The 9,534-nt window shown below is 39.4% G+C and overlaps 1 pseudogene; it reads left to right on the forward strand.

The window, feature by feature from the left end:
- The first annotated feature begins 7,732 nt into the window (after nucleotides 1-7,732).
- Nucleotides 7,733-9,295, forward strand: LOC127683692 (40S ribosomal protein S25-like; annotated as a pseudogene).
- Nucleotides 9,296-9,534: the final 239 nt, after the last annotated feature.

The raw sequence follows: 9,534 nt of genomic DNA on the forward strand, positions 1-9,534 counted from the left end.
TGTCAATAAGACAAAACAATAGCCTACAGATTGGCAAAGGGTCTTTACCAACCTTACATCTGGCAGATAAATCCAAAATTTATAAAGAACTCAAGAAGTTAAACAACTCAATAACCCAATTAAAAAATTGGGCACAGAGATAAACATAATTCTCAACACAGGAATCTCAAATGGCTAAAAAGCATTTAAATAAACATTCAAAGTCCTTAGTCATCAGGGAAATGTAAATTAAAACAAGTCTGCAATTCCATCTTACAGCGCTCAGAATGACTAAGATAAAAAACCCCAGTGATAGCACATATTAGCAAGGGTGTAGAGTAAGAGGAACACTCCTGCATTGCTGGTGGGAGTGCAAACTTGTACAACCACTTTGGAAATCAATTTGGTGGTTTCTCAGAAAGCTGGAATATTTCTACCTCAAGATCCAGCTAGACCAAAAGATGCTCCACCATTCCACAAAGACACTTGCTCAACTATATTCATAGCAGCTTTCTTCTTAATAGCCAGAAACTGGAAATAACCTAGATGTCCCTCAGTAGAAGAATGGATAAAGAAAATGTGGTACATTTACACAATGGAATACCATTCAACTATGAAAAACAAATACATCATGGATTTTGCAGGCAAATGGAAGGATCTTGAGAATATCATCCCGAGTGAGGTAACCCAGTCCCAAAAGGACATACATGGTATGTACTCACTTATAAGTGGATATTAGCCATAAAATTTAGGATGTCCATGCTAGACTCCACAAACGCAAAGAGCCTGTATAGGAAGCAGGGCACAAGCAAGGATGTTTGAGTCTCACTTGGAAGGGGAAATGGAATGGTCATAGGAGGGAGATCAGGATGGAGAGAGGCTGGGGTCAGGTATGGGGAGAGTTAGGGGTTTGGCTAATGGCCATGAGAATGAATGGAAATTGGCAACTGATTAGGGGAAGGAGAGGGCATCTCCAGGAAAAAATGGAAATCCTTGGCTAAGGGAGGTGCCCAAGAATCAATGGGCGGGACTCACAGCATTGGAGATATGGAGCTGGCAGAGGCTGCAGCATGGCGGAAACCCCAGTGGAGCCAGAGGCACACCAGCCTACCCACAAAACTTTCAACCCAAAACTTGTCTTGTCTACAAGAAATAGAGGGATTGGGGATGGGGCAGAGAGTGAGGGAATGGTCAACCAATAACTTAAGACCATGAGCAAGCACCAATCCACTATTAATGATACTCTATTAGACAGGAGTCTCGCAACCCACTCAGACAGATGCAGACACCCACAGCCAAACAGTGGATGGAGCTTTAGGACTCTTATGGAAGAATAGGAGGAAGGATTGTAGCCCCTAAGGGGATATGAACTCCACAGGAAGAACAAGGGTCCAGGAGCTTTCAGAGACTGAACCACCAACCAAAGAACATACATGGGCTGGACCTAGCCCTCTCAGCATAGCTGTAGCAGATGTGCAGCTTGGTCTTCATGTAGGTTCTGAACAAGTGGATCAGGGGATATCCCAAACGCTGTTGCCTGTATGTGAGATATAGTCATCTAGCTGAGCTGCCTTGTCTGACCTCAGTGGGAGAAGTGCCAAGCCTCCCAGAGACTTGAAGTGCCAGGGGTGGGGAGGATACCCAGGTGGCTCTAACCCACGCACAGGAGATGGGGAGGGGAGAAGGATTGTAGGGAGGCAAGAGTAGGAGGGCAGTGATGGGATGCAAAGTGAATAAGTGAAAATAAGAATATATAAATTAAGAAAACATATATATGTGTGTATTTATGTATATATTCCGCTAACATGAGACATCTGAAAGGAATGCAAAATTTTCTATACAGATATGATCTATCAAAATTAATCCAAAATGAGATAAAAATTTAAATACAAGCAGATATATTGAATCAGTAATTAATTAAAAATCTTCCTAAAAACAAAAGACTAAGCCTTAATGGATTCACTGGTGAATTTTACCAGTCATTCCAAAAAAAGGAAAGTATATTATCAAACCCCTTTTAACAAACTAGTGTTACCTGATATCCCAACATAATAAAGAGGCAACAAAAGGAAAATCACAGACTAACTCTCCTGATGAACATGACAAAAATGTTTAACTAAATACTTACAAACACAATCAAGTTTATTATGAGTTTATTCCAGAGATGTCTGGATGGTTTAATATCTTCAAACAAATAAATGTTGCTAATTCCATAAATTGAATCCAGAACAGATCATATGTTCATCTCAATAGACATGGAAAAAGCTTTTGACAAAATCCAGCATCCCTACATATTAAAAAATCTAGAGAAAGTAATAATAAAGTATTTAGTTCAACATACTAAAAGCTACACATGGCAAGCCCACAGTCAAAACTGAGTGGGATAAAGCATTTCCACAAAAACCAGGATCAAGGAAAAGCTTCTCTATTTTCACCGCTTTTACTTATCGTACTGGAAGTCTTAGCTATGCAATAAGATAAGAAAGGAAGCCAGAGGGACACAAGTAGGACAAGAAGACATCAATTATCTCCATTTGCAGATAATATGGTTTTATATGTGAGAACTTTAACAACTCCACCAAACATTTCTAAGAACTCATAAACACCTAGAAAGCAAGTGAAAGGCCCTCCTAACGAAAAGTCTAAGACACAGAAGAAACTGAAGATGGAAGACCCGTGCTCTTGGATCAGCATTTATACTGATAGGTCCTAGGAAAATCAGCCCATGGATTCCATGCAATCCCAATCAAGATTGAACTTTCTTCACAGAAATGGAAACAAATGGAACACAAACACACACACGAACAAAAAACACTCGAGCAAAGACAGTACTTCTGGAGGTGTCACCATACCTGAAGTTTTAGGGTTACTATTGCTGTGATGGATGAAGCACCAGACCAAAAGTGAGGTGAAGAGGAAAGGGTTTATTCATATTCATTCGCCGTTCCATATAGAGTTCACCATCAAAAGCAGCGCGAGCGGGAACTCAAGCAGGAAGGAACTTGGAGGCAGGAGCTGAGGCCATAAAAATTACTGATTACTTCTATGGCTTTCGTTTAAATTTATTTGCTTTTATTTTATGTACCTGCACATATGTTTGTGTGAGGGTGTCAGATCCCCTGGAACTGGAGTTACAAACAGTTGTGAGTTGCCACGTGATGCTGCAAATTGAACCTTGGGTCGTATGGCTTATAGTGCCTCACCCACAATCAGCCTGGCTCTTGAACATCAATCACTAATTTAAGAAAATACTCTACAGGCTTACTTATATCCTGATATTTTTTTTTACTTTTTAAAATTAAATATATTCTTCATTACATTTCAAATGTTGTCTCCTTTCCTGTTTCCCCTCCCCACCGAAAGTCTCATAATCCATCTCCCCTCCCCTTGTTCCCCAATCAACCTCTCCCGCTTCCCTGTCCTAGCATTCTCCCACACTGCTGCATCGAGCATAAAGCCAGACACACTGAAATTAATAGAAAAGAAACTGTGGAAGAGCCTTGTGCACGTGGGCACAGGGGAAATTTTCCTGAACAGAACACCAATAGCTTATGCTCTAAGATTAAGAATTGACAAGTGGGACATCATAAAATTACAAAGTTTCTGTAAGGCAAAAGACACTGACAATATGATAAAACGGCAACCAACAAATTGGGAAAAGATCTTTACCAACCCTACATCCGACAGGAGGCTAATATCCAATATATACAAAGAACTCAAGAAGAACTCCAGAGAACCAAATAACCTTATTAAAAAATGTGGTACAGAGCTAAAAAAAATAATTTTCCCTTGCCGGGCAGTGGTGACGCATGCCTGTAATCCCAGCACTCTGGGAGGCAGAGGCAGAGTCAGGCGGATTTCTGAGTTCAAGGCCAGCCTGGTCTACAGAGTGAATTCCAGGACAGCCAGGACTATACAGAGAAACCCTGTCTCAAAAAAAAACAAAATCAAAAAGAAGAAGAAGAAGGAGGAGGAGGAGGAGGAGGAGGAGGAGGAGGAGGAGGAGGAGGAGGAGGAGGAGGAGGAGAAAAGAAGAAGAAGAAAAAGAATTTTCCCCAGAGGAATATCAAATGGCTGAGAAGCACCTAACGAAATCTACAATATCCTTATATCCTGATGCATTTTCTGAAGCATTTCTCAGTTGAGGCTTCCTCCTTTCTGATGACTGGCTTGTGTTGACAAAAACTAGCCAGCACGTCTGACTTCAAGTTAAACGACAGAGCCACAGACATTAAAATAGCATGGTACTGGCAGAGAAACAGATGGACAGATCATTGGAATTGAAAGAGGGCCCAGACACAAGATCATAGTCACCTGAATTTTTTATAAGGATGCCAAAAGTACAAGTTGAAGAAAAGGCATCGTCAACAAATGGTGCTGTGAAAGCTGTACATCTCCAAGAGGAAGAATGACACACCTCACTCTCGCCCTCCACAAAATCAACTCCAAACAGATCCAAGACCTGAGCATAGGTTCTGAAACTCAGAAAGTCTTAGAAGAAAACATAACTAATGTATTTCAAGATACAGGAGTAGGTAAGGAGTTTCTGAATAGGATTCGGATCTCAGACAATAAACCCAATAAGAAACAAATAGGCCCTCATGGAACTGGATAGCTTCCATACATTCCAAAAAAGCAAATGGAATTGTCAACTCAAGAGGAAGAAAAACTGTCAAAAATACATATGATAAAGCTAGACTATAAAAAAAAAATCAAGAAAACAACCCATTCAAAACACGGGCTAATGAACTAAATAAACAGTTCTCAAATGAATAAATTCATAACAATAAATAAATATTTGAAATAATTCATAGCCAATAAACACTTGAAAAAAATGTTCAGTATGGTGTGGAGCCAAGAACACATATTAAGTTTCAATGGAGACCATTATGAGTGCCAGAGTTGATATTTTAAAATTAAAATTAGGGACTGGAGAGATGGGTCTGCGTTACAAGCACTTACTGCTCTTGTCAAGGACCTCTGTTTGACTCCCAGCACCCACATGGGAGCTGACCACAGTCTGGAACTCCCAAGCCAAGATCAGTTCTAAGGAATCTGATATCCACTTCTGAGTTCTGTGTACACTACACATAGTGTAGAGACATGCACATGGACAAAACACTCAGACACATAAAATATGAAAATTAAAATAAAAAACAAGACATAGGGCTATAGAGATGGCCCAGAGGATAAAAGCATTCAGTGCCCTTCTAGGAAACCCAGGTTCAATTTCTGGCACCCACACAGTGACTCACAACCATCTGTAACTCAAGCCCCAGGTGTGTGTACATATATATTTAAAGATATAATGGCACACGTTGGTAGCAAATGGAAATTTCACATAGAAATCAGAAGGAAAAAAACTTCAAAATCTCCTATCTACCAAATAAATAGAAATAAATTTCTCAGATTCAACGCAATACCCATCAAAATCCCAACTCAATTATTCATAGAGTTAGAAAGAGCAATTCTCAAATTCATCTGGAATAACAAAAAACCCAGCATAGCTAAAACTATTCTCAACAACAAAAGAAATTCTGGGGGAATCAGTATCCCTAACCTCAAGCAATATTACCGAGCAATAGTGTTAAAAACTGCATGGTATTGGTATAGTGACAGGCAGGCGGATTAATGGAACAGGATTGAAGATCCAGAAATGAACCCACACACCTATGGCCACTTGATCCTCGACAAAGGGGCTGAAAACATCCAATGGAAAAAAGATAGCCTTTTCAAGAACAAATGGTGCTGGTTCAACTGGAGGCCAGCATGCAGAAGAATGGGAATTGATCCATCCTTGTCTCCTTGTACTAAGCTCAACTCCAAATGGATCAAGGACCTCCACATAAAGCCAGACACTCTGAAGCTAATAGAAAAGAAACTGGGTAAGACCCTTGAGGACATCGGTACAGGGGGAAAGTTCATGGAGGCCAGCATGAAGAAGAATGGGAATTGATCCATCCTTGTCTCCTTGTACTAAGCTCAAATCCAAATGGATCAAGGACCTCCACATAAAGCCAGACACTCTGAAGCTAATAGAAAAGAAACTGGGGAAGACCCTTGAGGACATCAGTACAGGGGGAAAGTTCCTGAACAGAACACCAATAGCTTATCCTCTAAGATCAAGAATTGACAAATGGGACCTCATAAAATTACAGTTTCTGTAAAGCAAAGGACACCATCAAAAGGACAAACGGCAATCAACAAATTGGGAAAAGATCTTCACCAACCCTACATCAGATAGAGGGCTAATATCCAATATATACAAAGAACTCAAGAAGTTAGACCCCAGAAAACCAAACAACCCTATAAAAAAATGGGGTTCAGAGTTAAACAAAGAATTCTCACCTGAAGAACTTCGGATGGCGGAGAAACATCTTAAAAAATGCTCAACTTCACTAGTCATCAGGGAAATGCAAATCAAAACAACCCTGAGATTTCACCTTACACCAGTCAGAATGGCTAAGATTAAAAATTCAGGAGACAGCAGGTGTTGGCGAGGATGTGGAGAAAGAGGAACACTCCTCCACTGCTGGTGGGGCTGCAAATTAGTACAACCACTCTGGAAATCAGTCTGGCGGTTCCTCTGAAAACTGGGCACCTCACTTCCAGAAGATCCTGCTATACCACTCCTGGGCATATACCCAGAGCATTCCCCAGCATGTAATAAGGATATATGCTCCACTATGTTCATAGCAGCCCTATTTATAATAGCCAGAAGCTGGAAAGAACCCAGGTATCACTCAACAGAAGAATGGATGCAAAAAATGTGGTATATATATATATATACACAATGGAGTACTATTCAGCCATTAGAAACAATGAATTCATGAAATTCTTAGGCAAATGGATGGAACTGGAGAACATCAAACTAAGTGAGGTAACCCAGTCTCAAAAGATCAATCATGGTATGCACTCACTAATAAGTCGATATTAGCCTGGAAAACTGGAATACCCAAAACATAAACCACACATCAAATGAGGTACAAGAAGAACGGAGGAGTGGCCCCTAGTTCTGGAAAGACTCAGTGTAGCAGTATAAGACAAAACCAGAACAGGGAAGTGGGAAGGGGTGGGTGGGAGAACAGAGGGAGGGAAGGGGGCTTATGTGACTTTCGGGGAGTGGGGGACCAGAAAAGGGGAAATCATTTGAAATGTAAATAAAAAATATATCGAATAAAAAAAAAAGTAAGAAAACTAGAGCAGCAACCTGCATCTAAGCAGGAATCATGGGGCTGCTCTGAGTACTAATGTCAGCAGTTATGACCGACGAGCCAAACCAGGTACATTTGTTTTGAAACACAATGCAAGGTGTGGTGTCACCCTTCTATAAGCTGGATATTTGTAGAAGCAAGAGGCCTACCGTTCAAAGACAAGCCAGGGTTACATAGTAATACTCTGTTTCAGAAAACTAAGGGCTGGTGTGTAGCTCACTGGCATAATACTTGCCCAGTAGGTAAAAAGGCTTGGGTTCAATTCCCAATACCACAGAAAGAATAGAAACATGAAGAAATATGAACTCAGAAGCCAGCAAAATCAGTATACTCAGTTATTTAGAGGTAAGGATTTCCAGACAGATACAAATTATACAATAACTAGGCAGCAGATGCCTAAAGAAGTTATTCGGGTAACCACAAAGATAACAAGCAGGGACAGGAGCACCAGGAATCATCTGAAAGTTAATGTTTCACAGTAAAAATTTCTGACATCTTAGTGAGGCTGCAGTGGTCCACACTACTCTCTGAGTTTCCCCATGCTGCCCAAAGACAACAAGAAGAAAAATGCCAGAAAGTAGGCCAAAAAAGACAAAGACCCATTAAATAAATCTGGTGGCAAGGCCAAAAAGGAGATGTGGTCCAATGGCAAAGTGCAGGACGAGCTGAACAACCTTGTCCTGTTTGACAAAGCTGCATAAGACAAACAAGGAAGTTCCCAACTATAAGCGTATGACTCTGCTATGGTCTCTGGGAGACAGAAGATTCGTGGTTCCTTGCCCAGGGCAGTCCTTCAGGAGGTACTCAGTAAAGGACTAAACTAAAGCTGGTTTCAAAGCACAGAGCCCAAGTCATTTACACCAGAAACACAAAGGGTGGAGATGACCCATCCAGCTGTTGGTCAAGATGCATGAACAGGTTCAATCAACTGTACATTTGGGAAAATAAAACTTTATTGAATCAAAAAAATAAAAATAAATGTTTAAAATAAAAAATAGCATTTAATATATGAAACAGTTGAAAACTAAACTGGAATGTATAGCTAATGGAATCACCCAGAATGTAGTACTGAAAGGAAAAGGATGGGAACTGGAGAAAGTGTTGGTCTTTCCTTAATAGATAGTCTGTTTGGACAGGAATGAAGATACAAAGACATTTTCAGAAAAACAAAAACATAAAACTTACACCAGCAAAGACTGACATTAAGATATAATTAAAGACATAGGAAAATGACTTGGGATGTAACAAGGAACAGTAAGTAAATAGCAAAATGTCTGTAGAAAGATAAAGGTCTGTGTAAACAGTCTTCATAATGACCAGCCTTTAAATGCTCTAAGGTTCTTAGACTGTGTCAAGAGACCCTTTATAATGTTACTTAAGCTTCTATTATGTTAAATATACAAGGCAAAAATCTTCAGAGTAACAAACACTAAATGGATAAAATTAAGCATATAAATTTCAAATGAAAAATTTAAAATACCTATTTATACCCACACCTTCCTTCCTGCCTTCCTTCCTTCCTTCCTTCCTTCCTTCCTTCCTTCCTTCCTTCCTTCCTTCCTTGCTGTTTTTCTTCTTTTGTTTTTCAAGACAGGGTTTCTCTGTCTCAAGAACAGCTCTGGCTGTCTTGGAATTTGACAGCTCAGGCTGGTTTCCAGCTCAAATATCCACCTCTCTCTGCCTCCCAAGTTCTGGGATTCAAGGCATGCACCACCACCACCATCCAGCTAGAAGAGAAAGGGTGGGGGGAGCATAAAATGATACTAATAGAACTATTCACATATATTCAAATATATGTTAGTTGTTACAATGAATATAAATGGAATAAATGTGCCAACTAATGGATATGTGCATATTGGACAAAATGACAAAATTTCATAAAATTCTATGTGAAATTTATGAGACACATCAAAATGTAAAGATGGAGAAAGGTTAAAAACAAGCTGAGCTAGATGTTTTTGTTTTTTGTTATTTCAATACATATTTCAAATTTTTTGAGATGTGATTCATGAAATGTACTGTTCTAATACTTTTACTTGGAAGGTGGAAAACAGGAATGGGAGTTTGGGGTCATTGTGAAGTTGGCTAAATATCAAGTCTAAGGCTAGCCTGAGCTACAAAGAAACAAAAACAATGAAACAAAGTTGAAGCATAGAAAAGTGATACTAGGTAAAATCTAATAGAGCTGAGATACTTATCTTAATATTTATAATATTTATAAAATAAATCTTAACACAAATTACTATAGGAGTTAAAGAAGACAATTAAGGATAAGCTAAATTTAAATTTTTTCCTGATTATTGTATTACATTTATAATTAATTTACTTCCCCTAAAATGAA

This window comes from Apodemus sylvaticus, chromosome 4 (genome assembly GCF_947179515.1).
Source record: "Apodemus sylvaticus chromosome 4, mApoSyl1.1, whole genome shotgun sequence".
NCBI classification, from domain to species: Eukaryota; Metazoa; Chordata; class Mammalia; order Rodentia; family Muridae; genus Apodemus; species Apodemus sylvaticus.